This window comes from Caretta caretta, chromosome 11 (assembly GCF_965140235.1).
Source record: "Caretta caretta isolate rCarCar2 chromosome 11, rCarCar1.hap1, whole genome shotgun sequence".
NCBI lineage: Eukaryota > Metazoa > Chordata > Testudines > Cheloniidae > Caretta > Caretta caretta.
The window spans coordinates 49,930,993-49,956,305 of NC_134216.1; the positions used below are offsets into that span (position 1 = coordinate 49,930,993).

Here is a 25,313-nt window from a genome sequence, read left to right on the forward strand (position 1 = left end):
TGCGGATGTTTATGGGGAGCTACTCCCAAGCATGAGGGGCAGTGCGAGAGAAAGCACAAAGGCGCTTGTTTGAAAATTTAACGAGAGGGTGACAGAGGGTGGCATCATGGGCCAATCAGAGATGGGAATCAACCTCTCTGTAGTGAAAGAGAGAAAATAAGTAGAGTGGGGATAGGTCCTAAAGGGCCTTGGAAAGTGCAGACAAGTAGCTTATGTTTGATGCAACAGAGAACGGGGAGCCAGTTGAGGGATCCACTATGCCATTCCACATCCCTCCCACCAAAGCCATGGAAAGGAAGACGGGTCCCAGGGCCCATGAAGCTGCAGAAGTATGGGAGAAGAGAGGGGCACTGGAACCCAGGTACTTGGGAACCCAATATTTTCCCTATTATTTATTTGATCTCCTATAGAAGAGTGGTTGTTTGGGCAAATCACAACAATTTTTACATTGAGATTCCATATCCCTAGTAAATGTTTCTATATTTTAAATAGCTAAAAGAAAAGGAGTACTTGTGGCACCTTAGAGACTAACCAATTTATTTGAGCATAAGCTTTCTTGAGCTACAGCTCACTTCATCAGATGCATACTGTGGAAAATACAGAAGATGTTCTTATACATACAAACCATGAAAAAATGGGTGTTAACCACTACAAAAGGTTTTCTCTGCCCCCACCCCACTTTCCTGCTGGTAATAGCTTATCTAAAGTGATCACTCTCCTTACAATGTATATGATAATCAAGTTGGGCCATTTCCAGCACAAATCCAGGTTTTCTCCCTACCCCCCCTCCCCCCAACAAACCCACTCTCTTGTTGGTAATAGCTTATCTAAAGTGATCACTCTCCTTACAATGTGTATGATAATCAAGGTGGGCCATTTCCAGCAGAAATCCAGGTTTTCTCCCCACCCCCACCCCCTGCCTTTCCACACACACAAACCCACTCTCCTGTTGGTAACAGCTTATCTAAAGTGATCACTCTCCTTACACTGTGTATAAACACTGGATTTGTGCTGGAAATGGCCCACCTTGATTATCATACACATAGTAAGGAGAGTGATCACTTTAGATAAGCTATTACCAACAGGAGAGTGGGTTTGTTGGGCGGGGGAAGAAAACCTGGATTTGTGCTGGAAATGTCCCGGAAATGTCCCAACTTGATTATCATACACATTGTAAGGAGAGTGATCACTTTAGATAAGCTATTACCAGCAGGAGAGTGGGGTGGGGGGAGAGAAAACCTTTTGTAGTGGTAAACACCCATTTTTTCATGGTTTGTATGTATAAGAACATCTTCTGTATTTTCCACAGTATGCATCTGATGAAGTGAGCTGTAGCTCACAAAAGCTTATGCTCAAATAAATTGGTTAGTCTCTAAGGTGCCACAAGTCCTCCTTTTCTTTTTGCGAATACAGACTAACACGGCTGTTACTCTGAAACCTTAAATAGCTAAAGTATTCAACCTTCAGTTTCTTACAGCTAAATATTTCAAAACTTTCACCGATCTTTATTGCAATTTAATTTCCTTCGTTTGGAGTAATCTTCAATGACTGGATTTCTGCTTCACTCTCTAGGTTCCTTCTTGCTTGTAGCTGGGTTCTTTCATAGTTGATAAATTGTACAGAAGACAAAGTCTGCATCCTTTTAATTTGCAAGTTGCACACAAACTTTAAAGAGGTTATTCACCCCATGGCACTACTGGATGTCTTAATTTGCCCTCTTCATATCTGCTTCCTCCTTCAACACCTTCCCCCTAGGCAGGGAAATCATGTAAGTACCCTTCAGAGAAAAGAGCCCAAATCACAAACACTTCATGCAAGGAAGTTTGAACATCTTACGCTGTTCTTTTCAAGTTTTGTTAATGTCAATTCATACAATTCATGCCTCACTTCATCTCTTCTGTAGGCAAAAAAAACAAAGGGCCAGATCTCTAGCTGGAGTAAGTCAGCATCACTCCCCTGGCTTGGATAGAATTCCACCAATTTACAGCTTCAGAGGAGCAGACCCATAAACATTATTTTTAAAATACAGCAAATGGCAAAGCACAAAACATACTTTGTGGTGAATTTTGACTTGGTTGCTCTTAAGGAGCCCTATTTTCCCCTTAGATTATATTAACATTAATGGAAGTTATTTATAGTGTAAATACCTTATATAATGTGTATAGAAAGGTATAGAATGAAGTGTTGGAGTCACCCTAAATACAGAAGCCAATGGAAGTTATTTATATCCTGCAAAGAGAGAGAAGAGCCCAAATAAGCTGAGCCAAGTTTGCCTTTGGACTAGATTGGCATAGTGCAGTCCGCCCTGAGAAAAGGGCAGTTCATAGCAGTTCTACCCTCACAGCAGAGACTGAATTATGGCTCTGAGACCCTTTTCCAAGTGCTGTTTACTTCCAGGCTATGGCCTGCCAGCATAGTTGTTCTGCAGACACTACTCTGGCATCAAAGTTATAGCAACGCATGCAGCCCATCCCCTCCCACTCCAAGGGTGCACTGGCGGGCTGATCTGTACAGCAGTAGATCCACAGGCCCTATTCCTGTGCTACCAACTTCATGGTGCTATGATAAGAGCCCCAGCACCTGGACTTGTAGAATTACGTGAGGCGCTCAGCTTTCATTTTTAAAATGTATCTTTCTAGCCCTTATAACTGCAGAGAAAATTTAAGCCCTGCATGCTTAAAAATGAAAAGGCAAATAAAGACCTCAAATGTATTATTTTTAACTATCTCATGCTTAAGCCAATCATCTGGTGATTTTGAGGGGGCCTGACTCGTGATTTTTTAAGTGTTAGGGCTGGGCATTGCTACTGCTTCTCCTACCCCACTTCCTGTCCTGATCCCATGATCTACTGCATGCAGCTGGCATATAGACCATACCTAGTTCTATTGTGTCTGTGACCCTCTGTGACGTTGCTTGTGAATGAAGAGGCAGAATTAAGAAAACTATACTGCGTATGTTGCAAGATGTCTAAAAGGATTGTATAGTCTGTGAAATGCTACAGAACCCTGACATTTATAGTTACAGGGTGGTGCTGAAATTATATAGCCATTTAAAATAAATTACCCAAAAGGAAATCTTTTTAGTTTCTCGCTATAATAGCCAGACTCCTCTGGGAAATCTTTTTTTGTCATCTCTATTCTGTTGAGGAGTAGCTATAGTTCTACCACAGGTTTCCATTCAACGCAGAGCATTCCAGTAACAAGAAAAAAAAATTAACAGATATTTAAACGATCAAAACCCAAGTCTCTTTTCTTCCAGAATAACACTCACTCCTTTCAAGTGCATATAATACATCTTGTGCTGCTCATTGTTTTTGCTTTATTTTTAGCAGCCCTAATGGCAGAATTCAAATTGATTGATGCTTTTAAAAACCTTTAACAAAGTAAAGAGATCAAGATTTCTCTACAAAGAAAAGGACAATGGCTCTAATGCCAAATTTTATTTCTTGGTGAACAGATCAATGGAAATCATTTCTGGGTTCGGTTTACTGGATAGTTACAAAAGTACTTGGTGATCCCTGAAGATTGGGGTATAGATTTATCTTCAGCCAATGGGTCAGTAATTCAGTTTGCTTTCAGAGATAATAAAGTCAGTCACAGTGGAAATGGAGGAACTGAAAGATGCAGAAAGTACAGAGACAGCATTGCTGACATGTATGAAATGGTAATTATGGAGGTTGCAAATGGCAGTGCTATATCCCTAATGTATGCATCTGTATATAGTAAGGCATGTTTTGCTGGTTACTTTAAAGGGACTTTTTCAAGTGAACATCTGTTTTGAAAAGACAATAAAAGAGCAAAAGTTAATTACGCCACAAACTGCCAGCAGAAAGGTAGTGAGGGACACTTGATGGTAATAAAGGGCCAGCTCATGCCCTCTGATCCACAGTCCCACTGAAGTCAAGGGGAGCTGAATGTACACATCCAAAGGCAGAATCTAGCTCCAAATTTGGAGATGTATAAAATAATTCTTAGCTTGTCTAGACGTCAGCAAGCTCTCACAGGTGCACAGAATTCAGTGAATTTTGGGGAAGTGTTAGGTTCAGATGCCAAACCACTACACTTTGGGGGTTAAGAAACAGTAGGAATCTTGTAAATAAAATGATCAAACCACTAACTGGGAAAATATGCAGCAAAAGTGCAGCAAAGTGCCGCAAAAATGTATGTTCTAACATAATATAGCTATATGCACCCATTATCCAACCCAGCTGCCATTAAAGTTAATGGAAAGACTCCTATTGGGCTCAGTGAGAATTAGATCAGGCAACTATTCATTTTACTATCCAACCCAAAAATATCCATAAAAGTCCTTCTGGTGTGATCGCCAGTTCTGAAATCATCCGAGGCTGTACTATTGTAATATCCCATACCGTTAACTGATGACCTCTTAAAGAATAGTATTTGGGACAGAGTCTTTGTTGATGTAGAGACTGGCACAGCCCTATTGATTCCAGTGGCACTGATTCAGTTCACAGTAGCAGAGTATGTATGAAATGGAAAATGTACCTCTTTCTTCCAGGTTTTAGGGCCTGATCCAAAGCCCACTGAATTCAATAGAGATCCTGCCACTGACTTCAAAGTAGTTTAGATCAGGGCCTTAATGATATTACTTCTTTTGATTGCATTAGTAGCAATCATTTGTGATTATGTACACTGTGCCACAAGCATGCCTGGTGTGACTATTGGTTTTAATGAAGTAAAAGGCATAAATTTTGCCCATCTTGTCTTACTGTCACCTAAAATAAACCTTATGGTGCTGTAAAAAAAAAGGTTGACATTGTTCTCAAGAAGCAATATAAAATTTCCCAGATGTCACTATTTCTTGAATGCATTATTTCTACCTCTTGCAGTCGTGGACATCAATTTTGGTAAAGAACACATAAGGAAGATTAACAAGATACACACATGCTTCAAAGTAGCCTTGTATGTACAGATATAACAGCTTGGAATTATAATGCAACAGCCACAGAAAAAGATGCTGGAAAGCATGTGAATGCCTGTATATAGCAATTACAGAGGCTCAAGAGGAAGCATTATAATTAATAATCATCTCACAGTTTCCATTTATTAAGTTTATATTGCTGCTGTTTCACCCAATTGCATATAAACATGAATAGGCTCACCTCTCAAGTGCCCTTTGATAGGGACGTAATCATACGTGGTGCTGAATGCCTCTTACAAAGCATTGAGCATCCTCAACTCCCATTGAGCACATTGCTGGATCAGACACTAAGAAAGTTCTTCATTTCAGCTCTACATTTACACTCATTCCACAAAAAGAAAAGGAGTACTTGTGGCACCTTAGAGACTAACCAATTTATTTGAGCATGAGCTTTCAAAGTCTGCTGCAGTTTCCACGGTATACATCTGATGAAGTGAGCTGTAGCTCACGAAAGCTCATGCTCAAATAAATTGGTTAGTCTCTAAGGTGCCACAAGTACTCCTTTTCTTTTTGCGAATACAGACTAACACGGCTGTTCCTCTGAAACCACTCATTCCACAGTAATCTCTCCAGTTTCCACCTGCCTTCTTTCTCCTTCCAAAAACACAGATGGGGGGTGGGTGGCTAAGTGTGTGTAAAAATATGGGGGCAAGATGACAACTTTTTTAATACAGTATTGTAAATTATGGATATCAGAAATGTTAAACCAATGTACAATGGCAGTTAGGGCATATGTTGTTTGAAAGGAATTAATCCTCTTTTTAATATTCTGGAGTCTCTTGTGCTAGATCTCTGTGCATTTAACAACCGTTTGAGAGAGCAATAATAAAAGGAAATTGTCTCATTCAAGACATCTCCTCTTCCTCATTTTAATATCAGAACACACTGAGATGGCTATTAGTATTTCATACTGTTTAAGGGAGAGTAAAATGTGGTAACTTCGAAACTACTTATCCATTGGCCTTTGCTTTAAAAGACTAGATCTTTTAAAAAATCATAGTCTTTTAAAGCAAAGGCCAATGAATAGATAGCTCAGATGTTACCATATTTGCTTTCCAATCAACAGTATTTTCCATAGTTAGGAATAAAAAGACGCCTTTTCGTACTTTGCTGGCCTTCAACTGAAATACACAAGTCATCAAGTTCATGGGAAAAAGCCTTACAAAATGTACTGTAAGGAATAATCTTACACTTCCCAGGAGCTGAACTTGATATTCATACATTTCTTTTCTGTCTTTAACTTGAGCAAAAGTCAGATTTGCTGTAAGCAGGCTCAACTCCATTCACTTCAGTGGAGCTACACTCACCAAGCCCTGGTGTGAGCCTGACACGTGGATCATTTACTCCTAATTTACAGCAAGAACAGAATCAAGACCTGCGTGTCAACCACAAACATCTATGAATTACCTGACATTATGCATCAAAGCTAGGAATATCCTTTGTAACTTTCGCTGCTAGTTAGGGAATTGCACAAAGACGGGCTAGAAGAGGTCCACTTGTGCATTGGCAGTTAATTATGTTCATATTGTGCGTTGGCAGCCATATTTTCCCAAATCTCTCATTTGTTTCACATGAGGCTGCAGAAGAGCAAATAAGGATAATAAAACAAAATATTATGAACAGTGGTTAAACCAATGTTTAAGACTGTCACATACCCGTTTTTCCCCAAAGAAAAGACACAAAAAGAAAAAAAAAGATTTGTACTGAAGTATCAAGATTTTTCCAATACCATTTCTGGGGTCCCAGAGATGGACCAAAGGCACCTCAATGAAGTGAAGTACAAAGAGGCCTGGGCGTGCGTAAGGCATATATTGCATCTCTGAGGTAAAAGGTAGGTTTCTATATTGCATGAGTGACATTCATGCATAGTCAAATCATTCATCTGAAACAAGCACAAAAACTAAAGGGCAATCCATCCCTAATGCACTGGAATGGTGGAGGGCAGCTCCATAACCCTTCCATGGCGGCCACTCAAGGCTTTGCAAAAGACAGAGATTTGGGCTGGAATCAAGATTGCAAATCCTGCGCACCCTACTATGGTTCTATAGATGCTCTCATCCTGCACAACAGTACGTATCACTGGGTGAATTTCAGGTCTGGTATAATGCTTAACCATGAACAAGAGTTACCTAATGAGTGGAAATTTCACTGAAACATTTAATTGCCCTTCCTATACCTGTTGGTTTCTTAAAATATATGTTTACCATTTTGGAAAAAATAAAAGAAGACTGATCTACTTACGTGCGTATTGCAGTGACAGAGAGCAAAAAGAAGCAGAGGGAAAACTTTATCTATCGAGGTTTAAAACTTTTAATAAATCTAATGAATGTCAGCAAACAATTTATACTGACAGCAAGTTAAATCGGAGGAAAGATGAAAGCCTATAAGGTAACACCTTTTCATTTGCAAGTAAAAAAGCACTCTGTTCCGTTCATATCCTTTGCTTTAGAATATAGATCACATTCAAACATTTTTTTTTAATTGTGGCTATCTAGTAGTTCTATGAAAAGTATCTAAATGCACATTTCTCTCCTGAAACCAAGTATTTTCTGAGACTAAATTTAATGTGCCCTTAACATGCATAGGAAATGTTGAGAAGTGCTAACATTTTCAAACAAATCTGATGACATTATAGAACATGATTCTACTTTGTTACTTGTGAAAAGAACATGCTCTTGGTGCAATTGATTGCATACATAAAAGGAAATGCTTTGAAAGACCAACACTGCTATTTTTGGCCAGCTAGTAGAGACTGATTCCAAGAGCTGATAACAGCTCTGACAATTAATTACAAGCTGAAGATCAAGCATGTCAAATCATTGTAAAATCCCTAGACATGAATCAGAATGCCTTCTGATTACTTCAGTTGGGTTTAAAAGAACTATTATTTTATGCTCATTTTTCGGTGGATTTCCAAGGTGCAAGCACTCTTGAATTTTCCTTCTGCTAAGACAATGCTGGCTAGAACAACTGGTTTATCATCTGGTGTTTTTATATGACAGACTTAACCACTAGTAACTATCTGGTCAGTTAAGTGTTCTTATGTATTAGACCTGGGTGAATTGTGGAGAAAATTGTTCACAAACATTCTTGTAACTTCCAGTTTCAATCTGATCCAGTCATTTTCATACTCTTTGATTGTTTGCTTTTCCATAACCAAACAGATGACCTACTTTGTGTTTGCATGGATGTTTGAGAAGTTTTTATTTGTGCATCTACAGGTACCTGTTTGAAAATTAGTCAATTTGTGCTTGACTACCTGTCTTCATGCCCTAAGTGGGCATCTGGCTGATAGATGTGGGGTGGTAGCGGCAGGCTCTGGCCATGTGGTGTTGGGCTCCATTCCTGGACTCACCCTCCGCCATCACCTGGACGCCCACTACCTCCTCCAGCCCCCTATTGCCGCTGGCCCCCCTGCCTCCTTACCCATCTCCTCATCCAGGGCTTAATTTGTCCCCCAGCATGCCTGGGCTGAGTACATCTGCTGTGACAAGTGATATTAACAAATATACCTTTTCACAGTAGCAGACTTACAAACTAGCAATCTAAAAAAAAAATCAAAACATGCAAAGCACCTTATTTTTGGTTCTATTCTGTTTAGGTCCAGTAAAGAATAGAGACCACTGTGCATTATTTTTATTACTGAGTCCGCAAAAAAACCCTACATAAATAAATTACAATGATCTGGTCATGAATATATGCCTAGTTATTTGTTTTTCCTGGAGTTAATTAAGTATTTTAGGAAAAATTCTCTGAGCAGCCACCAGCAACAATTGTACTCTGAGGCCACCAAAAATATGTTGTGAAAAGCCCTGACCTAGGGCATGGGCTGAACAGCCCTGGGGAGAAGGCTTGAACTGCCCTTTGTGTTCTTACTGGTCATATGTCACAACAGTAAAAGGGACGACTCAGGAGTGATGAAAATTCACAGATGTCAAAAAGGCAAACAAACAACTTTGATACTGTTTGTAGTACTTTTTCTGAGTCAGACACATATTTAAGCAAGGGCTGTAATAACCTTCTCCTTAATTCTAAAACAAAGCTCTAATATTGACTTTCTGACATTGTGATAATTCAATCAGTATGCAAAACTCCAGAGAAAAAGGAAAATTTTGGTTATGTAGGGACAAGTTCTTACTCAAACACAGGTGCCTTTTTAGTAGCAGGATTGCAGAAAATTAATTCAAAATCAAACCAATGGGATTGGTGCTCGATAGCAGTCTCTTTATTTCCTTTCCCACTCCAAAAAATATGCCCCAAATAAAAGCACCTCTAAATTCTTATTCACTCCTAGAATTCTGGCATTTGCCATCGCGCCAGCTTAGTGATTGCTTAGCATATATATTCAACAGTGAGTCAAATTCTCTTGTCTATAACCCCTAATAAAACCCCATGCATTAGGACCCAATGTTTATCGTCTTGACATCAAGAGCTAAGTAGCTTTTCAATAACAGTGGTCTCTATTCTTTACTGGACCTAAACAGAATAGAACTGTATCATATTAGTAGGATAAGTAAGCAGACACATTTGTGATCAGCGAAGAAGAGAGGAACTGCAGAGTGGGCCGGGTCACACACCATTGATATTTTTCAGGAGCTGCATGGGAATGGTGAGAGAAAAGACTAAAATGCACTGCATCTCAAACATTTCAGACAAAATATTTAAAATAGCAGTGTTGGCATATAAGAGCTAAATTGCTCTGAAAACAAACTGTAAAGGCCTATTACTCCTTCAAGAGGTATTAAGATTACAGTAAGTTAGTTTACATGTCAGGCCAAATTCTGACTTCTGTTACACTAGTGTAAATCCAGAGTAACACCAATGACGGCATGGGCTTCCTTCAGATTTACATCAATGGAAGATCAGAATCCAATGCTAGAGGGTAGATAAATGTAGAAGCTTAGTCCTGAAGTGCAGGAGGGACAGGCACACCTGCGGAGTTGTGCAGAAATGGCCGTGGAATGCACTGGTTACAAGAGGTAGTTAAAAGTATGCCATCCTCAGCATACTGATTCAGTAATTGAGGCCACCGCCTCTTTTACCTAGGTGCAGGGTACCCAAGAGTTGTCATATTGGAAGGACAACAAGGAGTCCGGTGGCATGGATCATGGAGTAAAAACCCTGCATCTGTAATTTTCACTCCATGCATCTGATGGAGTGCGTTCTAGCCAACGAAAGCTTTTGCCCAAATAAATCTGTTAGTCTTTAAGGTGCTACCGGACTCCTTGTTGTTTTTGTGGAGACAGACAAACACGGCTGCCCCCTGGTACTTGACATATTGGAAGGGACATAGATGGACGTGTGTCTCTTGGATTGGTGCTGAGCCTTCATCACAGCGCCGGTGAGTCTCAACCTCGCTACACCATACAACTGCTGCAACTCATGAGCTGGCCCTCCCTCCACTTACAGCAGTTAGATTGGAGATGGGGGGAAAATCACCCATCATCTGATCAAATCGCTCTCACAAGCAACTGGCCAGGAAAAGAGGAGTCTAATTCCTGAAATTTTCTTTCCCTGGCAGCTTCAGGGCCTTGCAAATCATAAAGCCAGCCCTGAAATAACTGATAATTTATGTGGTAAATTGAAAACTGTAAAAACTACAAGCTGTCACTTTAACGTGTAAGGTGTTTCTTGATCCTGCTTGCAGGCTAGGGGCTCTGTAGGGAAGCAAGCAATCAGTCAGTCAGTCAGTCTTCAGTGTGCCAGCCTAGAGCAAGATGGGGTAAATTGTGCCTTTCTGCTTTCGGGAGCAGCCCGCTTTGTCTCTCTTTTGTGGGGGTTGTGTGCGTTATTGTTATGAATACTGAGAAATAAAGTAGTGTTACATCGCAATCTTTCAGCAAGAGCATTTTATGTTTTTAATCTAACTTCTCTGTGTGTATACTGCAACCATTATAGTTTGAAGCAATAGTCTTACTTCCTATATTTTAATCTAACTCTTCTGCTAAGTAAATTTTATTAGCAGAAATAGCGAAGTGACAAGCTTTGGTAACGATTCATTTTAAATGCTGGTCCTCTTTGCAATAGCCAGATTCTATAAGAAAATAACTTGGTGGATGTCAGGTGAGGGGAATAAATAAAGGGGCTTTTTTTAATATATCCATGATACTATTTATATCATATTGCGTGAAAAAGTAATAACCCCATAGACATAATACAGATTGAACTATCTCCACCATTCCCTCCTTTATTTACAGTGGCAATGTTGTTGGAAGCAGTACAACGGCAGGAAGTAGACATGTCAAAATTATATCCCTCTCCAGGCAGCTGAGAACACAACTGTCGGCTTCCGGAGGAAACTTCATTTTGGAATCATTTCTTGCAAAGATTGCCACAAGAAACTGTCACAGCTGTGCTGAGGAAAAAGCAAATACACCACTCCCGGTTTACATTGTGCTCAGGATAGAGAAAACAGACAAATTAAAGGATGCAACTACAATAGTTAACATCCAAATGTCATCCTTTGCTTTCATTTTTTATCTGTTATGATAAATGCCCCTCCACGGGCAAAAAGTTTTCACCATGCCTTTGACTGTATGCAGTTTCCAAATTATCTAAAATAAATGCTCTGTCTCTAACAGGCTGAAATACTCCCACAGCAGGTCAGAAATCACCCTTGTATGAGTTGGAATTCCAAGAAGACACTGCAGGTGAAGAATATGAACAAGGAAAATACAGATGAAAGTAAGACACAAGGCAGGGATGGCACAAGGAACAAACCAATTCACATACAAGATGAACTGGATGGAAACTTTTCCCATACCTTAGCCCAGCGGTTCTCAAACTGTGTGTCAGGATCTCGAAGGGGGTCATGACTTCATTTCAATGGGGTCACCATGGGTAGCGTTAGACTTGCTGGAGCTTGGGGCTGAAGCCTAAGCCCATCTCCCGTGGCTGGGGCTGAAGCCGAAGCCTGGCCAAAGCCCAAGAGCTTCAGCCCTGAGCAGGAGGGCTCAGGCTTTGGCTTCAGTCCTGGGTGGTGGGGCTCAGGTTACAGGTCCCCCTGCTACCGGGCTTTGACTTTGGCTCCCCACCGTGGGGGACAGGACTCAGGCTTCGGCTTTGCCCTCCTCACCGCCGAGGGCAACAGGGCTCGGGTGGGCTCAGGCTTCAGTTCCCCCTCCTGGGGTCATGTAGTAATTTTTGTTGTCAGAAGGGGGTTGCAGTGCAATGAAGTTTGAGAACCCCGACTTAGCCATAGCATTTCTGAGGTTCAGGAATTGTTTCTGAAATCCCTCCATGTTTGGCATTGTGGGGGGGAGGGAGTAGAATAACACTTACTTCTTGTTAAAGTCATCTTCAGGAGCAGCCAGGCAGCCAACTATCAACTCCAGAGAACACAGAGGGCTTAGGGTGGCCCACCGCAATCCTTGTGCTGCAATGTGGCCTTCAGGGGTTTCAGAAGCATGTGGTGAGGTGTGGGTACTACAGAAACCACAGAATCCAGTTCAGCTGTATGTCAGCAGTTGAAGTAGAACCCTCCACTGGACCACTGTCACTGTTGTTACCACCACAGGAGACTGGGGGGGCGAGGGAGAGTGTGTCTAGTTCTCACCCTACCTCCACCTTGTCCCAAGCCTATATAACAAGTTTCCTCATTTTACCAAATTTAACCTGGAGTATCCATGGAAGTGATTCTCCATCACATTCTCCTCTCTGTGGCCATGCTCCCTTCTTTGAGGGGAGAACTACTTTTATTTTTCCCTCTTTCTCCTCATTCTTACTCTGCCACTCTGGCAAAGATTTACCACTTAGAATGGAAGTAGAATCCAGGCTGCATGGTCTGTATTTTTGTGCTTCCTGACAAAACATGGAGTAAAAAACTGGGTCTGATTTTCAAAAAGGGAGTCATCTTTTCATGGCTACCAGCAGTTTGTGAAATATAGGGGTCAAATCTAGCCCTTCTTTTCAGGGAGGGCCTTCTCAGACTTTATCTTAAAAAAGGTAGGGAAATATCTAAAATAAACTCAGCTAATCTGGTTCTAGTGGAAAGGGGAGAGAGGAGAGAGAGACAGAGAGATTGGGGTTTAATGATTAAAGGGGCTTTAGATATATTGAAAAACGATTATCTCTGTCCTTTGAACATTTCCCTGCAGTGTTGGAAATCCAAATGCAATAATGTGGCCAAAGTTTCAGAGTGGTAGCCGTGTTAGTCTGTATCAGCAAAAATAACGAGGAGTCCTTGTGGCACCTTAGAGACTAACAAATTTATTTGGGCATAAACTTTCATGGGCTAAAACCCACTTCATCAGATGCATGGAGTGAAAAATACAGTAGGGTGTGTGTGTGTGTGTGTGTGTATAAAAAGATGAGAGTTGCTAATGAGACCAATGCAATCAAGATGGATGTCTCCCATTTCCAACAGTTGACAAGAAGGTGTGAGTATCAGCACAGGCCCACAAAGAAAGTAACAGAACGCCACTAGCCATCACGTACAACCCCCGACTAAAACCTCTCCAGCACATCATCAAGGATCTAAAACCTATCCTGAAGGACAATCCCTCACTCTCATAGACCTTGGGAGACAGGCCAGTCCTCGCTTACAGACAGCCCTCAAGCCTGAAGCAAATACTCCCCACACAACAAAAACACTAACCCAGAAACCAATCCCTGCAAAAAACCTATTGCCAGCTCTGTCGGTATATCTATTCAAGGGACACAGTCATAGGACCTAACCACATCAGCCACACCATCAGGGGCTCATTCACCTGCACATCTACTAATGTGATATATGCCATCATGTGCCAGCAATGCCCCTCTGCGATGTACATGGGCCAAACTGGACAATCTCTATGCAAAAGAATAAATGGACACAAATCAGACATCAAGAATTGTAACATTCAAAAACCAGTAGGAGAGCATTTCAATCTCCGTGGACACTCAATAACAGACTTAAAAGTGGCAATTTTTCAACAAAAAAAAACTTAAACTGACTTCAACGAGAAACTGAAGAACTGGAATTAATGTGCAAACTGGACACCATCAAATTAGGCCTCACTAAAGACTGGGAGTGGGTGGGTCACTACAAAAAGTAATCTTCCTCCTGCTGATACTCACACCTTCTTGTCAACTGTTGAGAATAGGCCACTTCCACCTTAATTGAATTGGCCTCATTAGCACTGGACCCCCCACTCGGCAAAGCAACTCCCATCTTTTTCATGTATAAACTGCTTACTGTATTTTTCTCTCCATGCATCTGATGAAGTGGGTTTTAGCCCACGAAAGCTTATGTCCAAATAAATTTGTTAGTCTCTAATGTGCCACAAGGACACCTCAATGTGGCCAAGGTATGTGAACCAGCAACTGAAATTGACTAGAAATAGAAAGCCAGATCCTCATCTGGTGTAAACAGGGAAGCTCCATTGACCATTACACCAGACCAGGGGTAGGCAACCTATGGCACGTGTGCCGAAGGCAGCACGCAAGGTGATTTTCAGTGGCACTCACACTGCCTGGGTCCTGGCCACCGGTCCTGGGGGCTCTGCATTTTAATTTAATTTTAAATGAAGCTTCTTAAACATTTTAAAAACCTTATTTACTTTACGTACAACAATAGTTTAGTTATATATTAAAGACTTATAGAAAGAGACCTTCTGAAAACGTTAAAATGTATTACTGGCACACAAAACCTTACATTAGAGTGAATAAATGAAGACTCGGCACACCACTTCTGAAAGGTTGCCAACCTCTGCACCAGACAAAGATCTGGCCCAGAAAGTGAAACCATTTCATTTAGTTTTAGTGTCCAAGCTGAAGAACAAGCAACATAGGAAATCAGCAGCAAAAATGGAGACAAGTCAATTAGATTGTGAAAAGATTTTCTGTTGTAGTCATCTGAGATTTTTTTTTCAATATGTGATTTATATCTTGACAGTTTCCCTTTAAATATTATACTGTAGTATCAGTTTTTTAAGTGGCCTAGATTTCTATGTAATCACATTTTTAAAAGTCAATTATTTTGCTGCAGGTTTAATTTAATCAAACCCATTTTAACAAGGTTGAAAACAAGAATACCATTCCACTTTTGATCAGCTGTTTACAGTGAAATATCACAAGAAAAAGAGAAGCCCAATCTATAAGTAGATATTGCAGCTTGATTTTTTTCAGTGTAACGTGCTTGGTGTATTTCCCAGTGGACACCTTAATGAAAATCCAAGCATGATTAAATTGTTTAAAACCCTTTTTAAGTTGCAGAGCCACTTTTTAATTAGAAGAAATATAGCAACAGTACGCCAGAGAAACCTATTTACAGGTAGATGACTAAAACAGTTCAAAGTTTTTTACATTTTAGAACTATTTTTTTTCTTATTTACTGTTCTTCATCAAAAATGGCACTTGTTCTATAATTCCAAATAGCCTGAAGATGGTAAAAATGCTTGATCTGATGCTTAAACAGTGGTTTAATGATTGGCAAACAGGATCGGGGTTCAATATCCCATAGTAACTGTAAGTTTATTGAACCATTTATAACTGACAGTACGTCAACTCTGGAAATTGTACAGTCACATTCTATTTTTTTAAACAGCACATGTGAAGAATTAATTGTGCATTAGCATTTTGCCACTGTTTCTAATCAATATGTGTCTACTTTTATATCCAAGGCAGATAACATTCTCTACTCCTTCTATTCAATTAAAGAGTGAGAGCACACACTACATATCCTTTGGGACATGCAATAGTTGATGCATGAATTGCTTGTGAGACAAGGGTAGCAAACGTGTGTCCTTCCAAAGTGAATGGCCGATTAGAGCTGGGTGACATTTTCAGACTTATAGTTTCAGTTGACCCAAAGGAATTTGAAAATTTGACGCAAATTTGCCGAATAGTTTCAGCCAAAAAAATAGTAATAATTGTGGGCTAAATTCACAAACCTGGGAGGTGGCAGCAGGAGCAAATGAGGGCTGGTCTACACTACACGAGGGGGAAATCAAACTAAGTTATGCAACTTCAGCTACATGAATAATGTAGCTGAAGTCAACGTATTTAGATCTAGTTACTGCAGTGTCTTCACTGCAGTGTGTCAACGGGAGACACTCTCCTGTCAATTCCCCTTGCGCTTCTCGTTGAGGTGGAGTACCGGACTCAACGCTAGAGCGATCGGCTGTTGATTTATTGCGACTATACTAGACACGATAGATCGACCCCTGCTGGATCGATCACTGCCCCTCAATCCGGCCAGTAGTTTAGACAAGCACTGAGAATGACTTTGTGGTTAGGGCACTCAGCTGGGAGGCGGAGACCCAAATTCAGATAATCTTTTAAATATGCCTGGAAACAAAATACTGCTGTTTCATTTGACCTGAAATAAACTTTTTCAATTCACCAAAAAAAAATAAAAAAAATTAAGTTTTCAGATACAGTTTGATTTAAACCTATAGTTGTGTTATTATTATTTTTCAGCACAGCCAGTGCAGCTATTCACCCAGCTTTGTTGTTGATTCAACATTTTGCATTTTGGCTAGGTTTCTATTGGTTATGTAAAGGGAAGTCAGTGTTCCTGCTCTTTCATAATATTAGCATGACTATGGAATGGCGGCAGCCACTCCAGAGTTATTACAACAGTGTTTTGCTTATAAGCCTGATTTTGCCTCCCAGTCAAATCCACAAAAAGTTGAATAATTATCACTGGTAAAAACAATAAAACCCAATGTAATGGAGTTTCCCACACGAGATCTAGTTCATAAGGCCAAATTTTAGTTGATTTAAAGTCTGATTAAGTAGGTGTAGGTGGTGGCTGGGGAATAGGGTTGCTCACTCCCTGAGTCTCCTGCATGATGCGAGGTGACTAACATGGAAGGAATGTCCCCTGGATCCACTCTCTCCTCTCACCAAGGCCCTCCTCCTGGTGACCTCCTGTAGATCTTAAGATATCTGCATTGAGGCAACTGATGGCCTTGGGAGCCTACAATGTCACTTCACTGCTACTACCAAAGCCTCCTGCTCTGCAGTAGCCTCTTATTTCCTTACACATGCCTGTTGGAAGTGTTTTAGGCTGTTGGGTGTACGTAGTGGCAGCTCCCCTGAAAACTTCCCATTGGGCCTTCTACACCTCGCCCTTCTCACTCTGAACTGCAGTGGAATGGAATCCCATGGCTGCATCTCCCTTTGCAGCCTACCCTCAGCTGCTCTGCTGTAGGAAGGGCCCTCCATGTGATGGAGAAGAAGCATTTGGCTAATAGGGAAGCTGTTTTTGTACCTTATAAGTTAGGTAAGGAGGCAAAGCTATGCTCTTTAGGAATATATTCTTTTGTTATTGTTTTAGCAAGCTCCCACATACTATATGATGGGGAAACTTTCTAGTCCAGAAGTGAGCTGCTAGCCATCAGAGCATAAAAATGAAACAGTTAATAGATGTAAAACTCATTCTAGAGGGAAGGGGGGAACAAAATTGTGTCATTATTAAACAAGGCTAAGTTCGAATGCCTTCCTTTTAATAGTTCATTATGCTTGTTTTATTGCTCTCATTCTATAAGAAAGCATACAATACATTTTTCAATTGAGTCATTTGCCAAATGGTAAGCAGCAGGAACCAATAAAGTCATCTGAGAGGAAGACATGCAATTGTATTAGCTGAATCTCTGACTTGTTTCAAGTATATTAACAATATGAAAAGACTGCTGCAAGGTTAGATGAACATGCACAATACAAATCAAAGCCCTTGATTTTTTTCTACTTGCTCTTGGCACAGACCCCAAGCAACAAAAGAAAAGCCAATTGTAAAATGTAACATGAAATGTTACATTTGCTGAATTATCTCTGGAGCAAATGTGTCCTGGAAAGAAAGGATTAAAGCAAACAGGATGCTGTTTTCATAGTGCAGTCAGAGTAACACAAAAAAGACATCGCATTGACATGATATTAATATAACAGACAGATACAAAATCTCTGTATTGTGGTATGAATCTTCTGTCAATGGTTCTCAATTTTTTTATATTATCATCCAGAAAAAGTTCCTAGCATCCCAATATAACACCTGCTACACAGCAACCTGACTGGTTACATGAAAAATCCTGAAGTCCTTATCAGTTTTCACTCAGTTATTGCTTAGGAAAGCTACTATCTCATCAGTTAATTTTTTGATTTTACAGAAAAGAAAGAAATACCTGACAGAGAAAGCTGCTTGTTAATAGACTTCACTTACTATGAGGCACAGGCATACAGAGGGGCTGAGCTTGAAGACTGAGGTTCAGCTGAAACTTTTTAGGATGGTAGGCCCACCTGTTGTTTCAGTTGAGTGTGCTTCACCATTATGCAGGAAGCAGCTGCACTGATCACCTTTGATTTCAATGGGAGTTTGCCTGAGCTAGGATTTAGGCCCAGATCCCCACAGACATTTAGGTGCCTACTTCCCATTGAAGTCAATTGAAGAGAGGTGCCTAAATACCTTTGAAGATCTGGCCCTTACTAGAAACTGATAATTACTTCAGATTTTGGCCCTGTAGATGTACTCATGAAAACGATCAGAGATACAATGGGAGTTTTGTTAGAGTATACACTGAAGAAGAACTCACAGCATATAATGAATATAATGAAAGAGGGAGCCGAACAGGGTTATGAAGAATTTACTTTTTTGGTGTTAGACTGAATGCCAAATACTAGACAATAGTCTTCATCAAAAACTGAATGTGAACATTCAGGGAAGACACCACTATGTTGTAAAGCAATATGAAATTTGTCATAGGATTGTTTAAAAATGTATATGCAATTTAAAATACATTTCTAGCATACAGTATTGTTATAGGCAGCATAGAACCTTTGGAACCCCAAAGGATGGGGAGACCTTGTAATCATGGTGTCCCTGTGTGCCAACTTCCCTAATGAATAGGGGAAGCAACATGTGGGAAGTTAGGGTTCAGAGGAGTTCCCTCAAGAGAGGAAGGTAGGACGGCTGCATCTAATTTTCAACAACATATATAATGAGGGCAGCAGCTGAAGAAAGTTATTATGGCTTAGAGTAGATTATTCTCCATTTCTTGATGGGGTACCACAAATGCATCTACCTTAATTTATATGCTTTCTAGATGAACCTTTTTTGAATAAATACCCCCAAACAAAAAAGGGCCTTTATGAAGGGACTTTACTTTCTGTTGGGTTTCTGAAGTAAATAGCTAAGCATCTTTCCCACAAAAGTCTGTTTTTCTTCTGGAAAGACATCTCTGTTTATTGGAAGCTCACCAACTAGAATCTGTAACAACTCCTAGCTAGTTAATCTCTTTTAGAAGGACATTAAATCTAAGCTATATTTTCAAATTGCTTAGTACTGTCTGTGTGCAATTTGATTAACTTGCTTTGTGACGAAACAAAGATACGAAAAGTCCTGCTGTGCATATGCAACTAAAAAATAAGAACCACGCTCAACCTTTGATCTTTGCACAAAGCTCCCCTAGAAGGAACCAGGAGTTCTGTGTTCAAAATGGTAAGAGTATAAGGAACTCCAAGATGAAGTCTCCTTTTTCTTTCTCATATTCTCCTCTGCACAAATTTAAAATTGATGGCTCTTGAGAAAAGTCCAGTGACCCAGTTATTTGAATGCTGAAAGCCCACTTGTGCTCTGAAACATGTTACATGACAGGCCACATTGCACCATGACACTCAATAGTGATCTGTGTAAATAACATCTGACTGCTGATCTAGCAATGTAAAATGTGGATCTGTGTTTGACAAATTCTCATAGATGTTTTGTCATATCCTATCTTCCCCACAAAAAAGACCTTTTGAAAGTATACAAAGAAAGAATATACATGAATTCACAGTCATTGTCAGTGGATGGGAAGGAAGGCAGGGTTTGCCTTTCCTCCTTGTAGAACAGAGAGAAGCTTGACACCAAAGCCCAGGGATTCCAGGGGGCTAGTTAGAGGAATAGGGCTAGCTGCATAGGCAAGGTCCTGTGTGTCTGCAACCAGACCCTCTGCTTCCTAGCAGCACAAAGCCTTTGGGGTCAGACTGACAATGCTTCCCCTGCCAGCAGATGGTTCTGAAGCACCATATCAAGGTGGGTCCCCAGCTTTGAAGGGGCTCAGTGCAGCCAGTAGCTATGTTAACTTTTGGGCAGATTTACGATGATGTACATCCACACAAGCTCACCCTCCCCAAACATGCTCCCACACAAAGACTCCTGGACCCACAGAAAATTGTCTTTGGGTTGAGTCCAGAGGGGTAGACATTGCTGTAAAAGGGGCAATTCACCACTTCTTTTTGTGTGAGCTGGGAGAAAATCAGTATGTCAGGCTGTGAGGGTTGTCACCCTTGGAGTGCAGTCCGGGAGCTGTGGGAACCATGGTACTCCTCTAAGACACACAACTAGGTTGGGGACAGAGCCTGTCTCACCCAGACCCTGTTATCACCCAACACGACAGCAGGTGGCACCACTCACACAAACTGGTCTACCCGAGTGCAAACAGCAGACACGAGCCAGTTTCCCAGCTCCCCAGACATGCACTCCCCTCTGGAGTATAAACCCAAAATTATACTGTCTTGAACTGCACAGGGACCTGTACAGTATAAGCTCATTAATATGTCCACCCCTCCCTCAATGTGAAGAGGAATATGCACAATACACCTGTGTTAAACCAAGCTGAGATTTTCCCCAGACACTTCAGTCAAAGGCACAGTGGTTTAGATTAAAACATAAAACAAGTTTATTAACTACATGTAACGGGGTCAGCACCCACCTCTCATGCGCACCCCTTTTCTCTGGCCGATATACCTGCAATTACAGTCTTTTTTGGGGGCAGCACTCACCTCTCATGGGCAGCCCCCTTTGGTTGGTTGGGTGTGGACCTGCTTTTGGTTTTAGTTCTTATATCAGGGTGGCACCCACCTCTCGCGAGCATTCCCCCGGCTGATGGTTCTCTTAGCAGGTCTTCAGCAACTCAGCCCTCTAGCCGAGCCACATATACTGTTCCCCCCTTTTGGGGTATACAGTCCAAGTTCTTATCTTGGCCCTGGTGTCGGGCCATAGCTCTAAGGTTTCTCCCAGAGACACTGCTTTCTTCAACTACCCTGCTGGGGCCCATCTCGGTACCTGTAGCTGGTGGTGTTTCAGCAGGCCTCCCTGGGCTCAGTCTTCAACCAGACCAGCAGGACCCATCTTGGTACCCTCACTGGCCTGGCCAGGTTCTGGACTGAGTCTCCCTGGGCTTCAGCCTGCCCGCACTTGCCTTCTGCTGGTCCTGCTGCTCTTCCTGCCAGCCAGCACCCAGTCTTCAGCAGCCTTCCCTGGGTTTCTGTCCTGTCTGCAGTGAGAGCTCCACAGTGACCTGTCCATGGTACTACTGGTCTTCCGGACACCGAATCTTTACTCCTTGAGCTCCACACAGCAACTGACTTCTCTGCTCTGGCTCTTCTGGCCCCAGATTGGCTGCTCCATCAGCCCCTCTAATTGGCCACTCCTCTGCAGCCACTCTAGGCTTCCTAGACGACTTCTCTCTGCTCTATTCCGGGGCAGGGTGATGCAGGGCCACGAGCAGGGGGCCTCCAGACCTAGTCCACTCTGCCATACTACAAAAGATAGATTTTAAGTCAATATAAGTGATAGCAAACAGATTAACTAGTAAATAAACAAAACCGCAAACTAAGTCTAAGATACTAGAAAGACTGGATATAAATTAGCAATTTCTCACCCTGACTGATGATACAAGCAGGCTTGCAGATTCTCAAGACACAAGCTGCACTTGCTTTTCAGCTCGGGCTCTCCACCCCTGTTCCAAGTCCTTTTCCTTAGGAGCGTCTCTTAGGTGGTGAGTTGTGGGAGAGTGAAGAACAGAGGATGTCACTCCCTGCCTTACATAGCTTTTCCATATGGCAGGAACGCTTTGTTCCAAAAACAGTTCCCAGCCCAGTTTGTGGAAAAATACAGGTACCCAAAATGGAGTCCAGAGTCATGTGGTCTGGTCACATGCCCTTGCAGAGTCATAGCAGCCATTACTTACAGGCTGTCTGGAGCATTCTCAGGAAAGCTCACCAGGTGTGGGAAGAGTTTCTCCTCAGGCCTATTGTTTTTTCTAATGGCCCTTTATCCTGAATAGGCCCTTACCCACCAGCTTTCTAGGCTGGAAGTATTTTGCCTAGTGAGTGTCACCACATTTGAAATACAGATACATAGCAAATATTCATAACTTTAGATACAAAAAATGATATATGCAAACAAAGAGGATAATCATATTCAGCAAATCATAACTTTTCCAAGGACACCTCACATGACCCATCTTGTACAAATTGCATCATAATTATATCATAATCATACAATTATTAAGAATATGGGGTGCAGTGTCACACAGGGGTCCATCCTATTCTCTCACATGGATCCTAATGGAATGCTATCCCCAAGGGCCTGATGTAGGAATCACTTGATGAAATTCTGAGGCTTATGTTATGCAGGAGAGCCAACCAGGTGATCCTAATTGCTCCTTCTGACCTTAAAAATCTATGTCTCTGTAAACTATTATTCCTGTTTTTTGAATAGCAACACACATTACATCTGTGTATATTGCAGATTATGGTAAAGAATTCAAGCAAGGTAACTACCGAAGTAGTAGTAGCATGGATCTACCTCATGGAGCTCAGTGGCCCATGGGCCCACTTGAAACCCTGGTGAAGTCAAAGCTTCTAATTTATTTTCTTTACATTAAATGGTGTGTGTGCTTCACTTTTGCCCTGATCCAATGTCCTTTGAAGTCAAGGAAAGGCTCCTGTTGACTTTAGTGGATGTTTAGAGGTCCTTTATTAGGAGTGCCCTGTCCCAACATGTCCTCAAAATGTGTGCATAGAGACATGAATGTGTGTGGATATATAGTTCCATGGAGTTCTATGTCAAGAATATCACTAATTTGCTATTATTAATTAAAGGAGTATTTTTGTATTTTAAAAAAAGTCTAACTTGAAGAAGCTAATTAAAATATATCATTGAGTCAGCATCAAGGTGTTTTGGGGCTAAATAGAAACAACATCTAGATTAGATAAACACATGTAAATAATTTCCCCCCAAAATACTGACTTCCTGTTGATGTAATTCCTAATTCAAATACGCTTACAATCAAGAACAACAAAAGCAAAAAAGCAGCAGTAGCAGCTAGAGTTAGCTTGAGTAAGGGGAATGAGTGCTGGAATGTACTTATTTCTATATTTTAAACCTATCTTGCTTTAAAATTATATTTTAAACTTGATATTTAAAAATAATTATGTTGGGAGGGAGAATTTCCACACACTCTGCTGTCAGCATTCACTGGTTAATGTGATTTGCCTTGGTGGGGAGTTATTCTTTTCACAACATAAGTCTGAAATTGCTATTCACTTTGACAAGCCTGCTCCTGATTGCACTCCAGATCATGACATTGGTAAGAGAAATGTGCAGAATGAAAATAAGAGCAGAGCTCTCCAATATATGTTGTTTAGCTCAAAGAGATGCAGTCAGACCCCTCAATATTAGCTGATGTGTTCTAGACAATATTATGAGGAAATTAAAGTCTATAAGTATTGGCTGATGGCGGTGAATTATGATAAGTTTCAGGAGCTAGTTGTCTGAACCAGGATATGCTGATTAATTACCCAGTAATTTTCTATTAAGACAGCTAGGTCCACATGTGCTCAGCAAAAGCAGGAGTATTAGACAATAAATTGTGAAAGTACAATTCAGACTACACAGTATTTGTGGCCATAGCCTCAGTAATAAATTATACAGATTCATTTTTAAAAAATAAGATATTTTAAAAAGCAATGATCAAAGTAACTGAGGTGAGCAGGACCATGCTAGATGCTGTATGAACATATGAGGACAGTCCCTGAGTGCATACCTAGAACCAAATTTTGCTCTCATGTATATCCTGCATGTAGTGAAGTAGACTGGCCTCCCTCTAGTACAAAGGGGGTTAACTCCTCCTGCCCCACCCCCTCTGCAAGAAGTGCAGAGGCAGGACAGGAAGTATAAAAGCATGGCCCTGCAACTCAGTTGAGGCTGGACCAGGAAAGGAGGCAGATGTCTTTCTGAGGGAGCAGAGCTCTCAGCTAAGCCTGTGACTGGTAGCAGGGAGAAAAGGCAAACCACTATCCCAGGAGCTGGAAGACCCTGAGGACAGAGTGAAGGAAGGGCTCCTGATTGGGAGACTGATTGCCAGGTCCCAGGGATGGTGGAGTAGTGCCACCACAAGCTGATAAACAGTTGGGGTTTTCTTTAGTATTTTTTTAATGGAAGAGTTGCAATGTAAATCTTTTGCTCTTAGAGAGGGTTTTCTTCATACTTTTTCTTTGAATGGTAACCCTTACAGTATATTTAAAATCCAGAAACTTCATGATGACATGCTCCATATCCCCCAAATAACAAGAATGGTAAAATGTTGGCTTTAAATCTCTGTTCCCAATGTTATCTAGGTTCTAAAGTCCAGACATGCTCTCGCACTTCATTGGGGATGATGGTCATGTGGTTAATGGACTGGCCGCCAACTCAGAATAGCTGGGTTCAGTTCCTGGCTCAACTACAGACCTCCTATGTAACCTAGGTTAAATAATTTACCCCATCTATATCTCCATTCCTAAGTTATTGCCTGTATCTTGTATTTTTCTCTTACTTTTTGTCTGTCTAGAATTTAAGTTCTTCAGAGCAGGGACAGTCTCCCACCAGGTTTATACAGTGTCTTATAAATGGGCCCTTGTACCTGAAGCTTCTAAATGCAACTGTCTGACCAAATAGCATGTCTTATGTGGGTGACACACCAACATACTTGAACTGGCAAGGGTAGATTTACATCAGTGGCTCTCAACCTTTCCAGACTATGCACCCCCTGTCTTGCATACCCCAAATTTCACCTCACTTAAATTACCTGCTTACAAAATCAGGCATAAAAATACAAAAGTGTCACAGCACACTATTACTGAAAAATTGCTTACTTTCTCATTTTTACCATATAATTATAAAATAAATCAATAGGAATATAAATACTGTACTTTCCTTGAAGTGTATAGTATATAGAGCAGTATAAGTGAGTCATTGTCTGTAAGGTTTCAGAGGAACAGCCGTGTTAGTCTGTATTCGCAAAAAGAAAAGGAGTACTTGTGGAACCTTAGAGACTAACCAATTTATTTGAGCATGAGCTTTCGTGAGTAGCTCACGAAAGCTCATGCTCAAATAAATTGGTTAGTCTCTAAGGTGCCACAAGTAATCCTTTTCTTATTGTCTGTAAGAAATTTTAGTTTCTACTGACTTCACTAGTGCTTTTTATCTAGCTGTAGTGGGTTGGTGGTCGTCCCTCTCCCTCCAGCTCAGTGAGAGGCCATTCCACCTCACTGGGTCACTATGGGGTCAGCCCATGGGCAGGGATGGGCAGTAAACAGTCTAGGGAGCTAAGGCCCTCAGGCAGGGCTGAACAACAGGCCTTCCG

The 25,313-nt window shown here is 41.1% G+C and overlaps 1 long non-coding RNA gene across 3 annotated transcripts in view; it reads right to left on the reverse strand.

Annotated features, from left to right (window-relative positions):
• Positions 1-1,386: 1,386 nt before the first annotated feature.
• Positions 1,387-25,313, reverse strand: part of LOC142068459 (uncharacterized) — a 47,494-nt gene continuing 23,567 nt past the window's right edge. For all 3 annotated transcript variants that reach the window (XR_012664289.1, XR_012664287.1, XR_012664290.1), the window contains one exon: positions 1,387-1,751. This is a non-coding gene — a long non-coding RNA (uncharacterized LOC142068459). The remainder of the gene's footprint in view (positions 1,752-25,313) is intronic.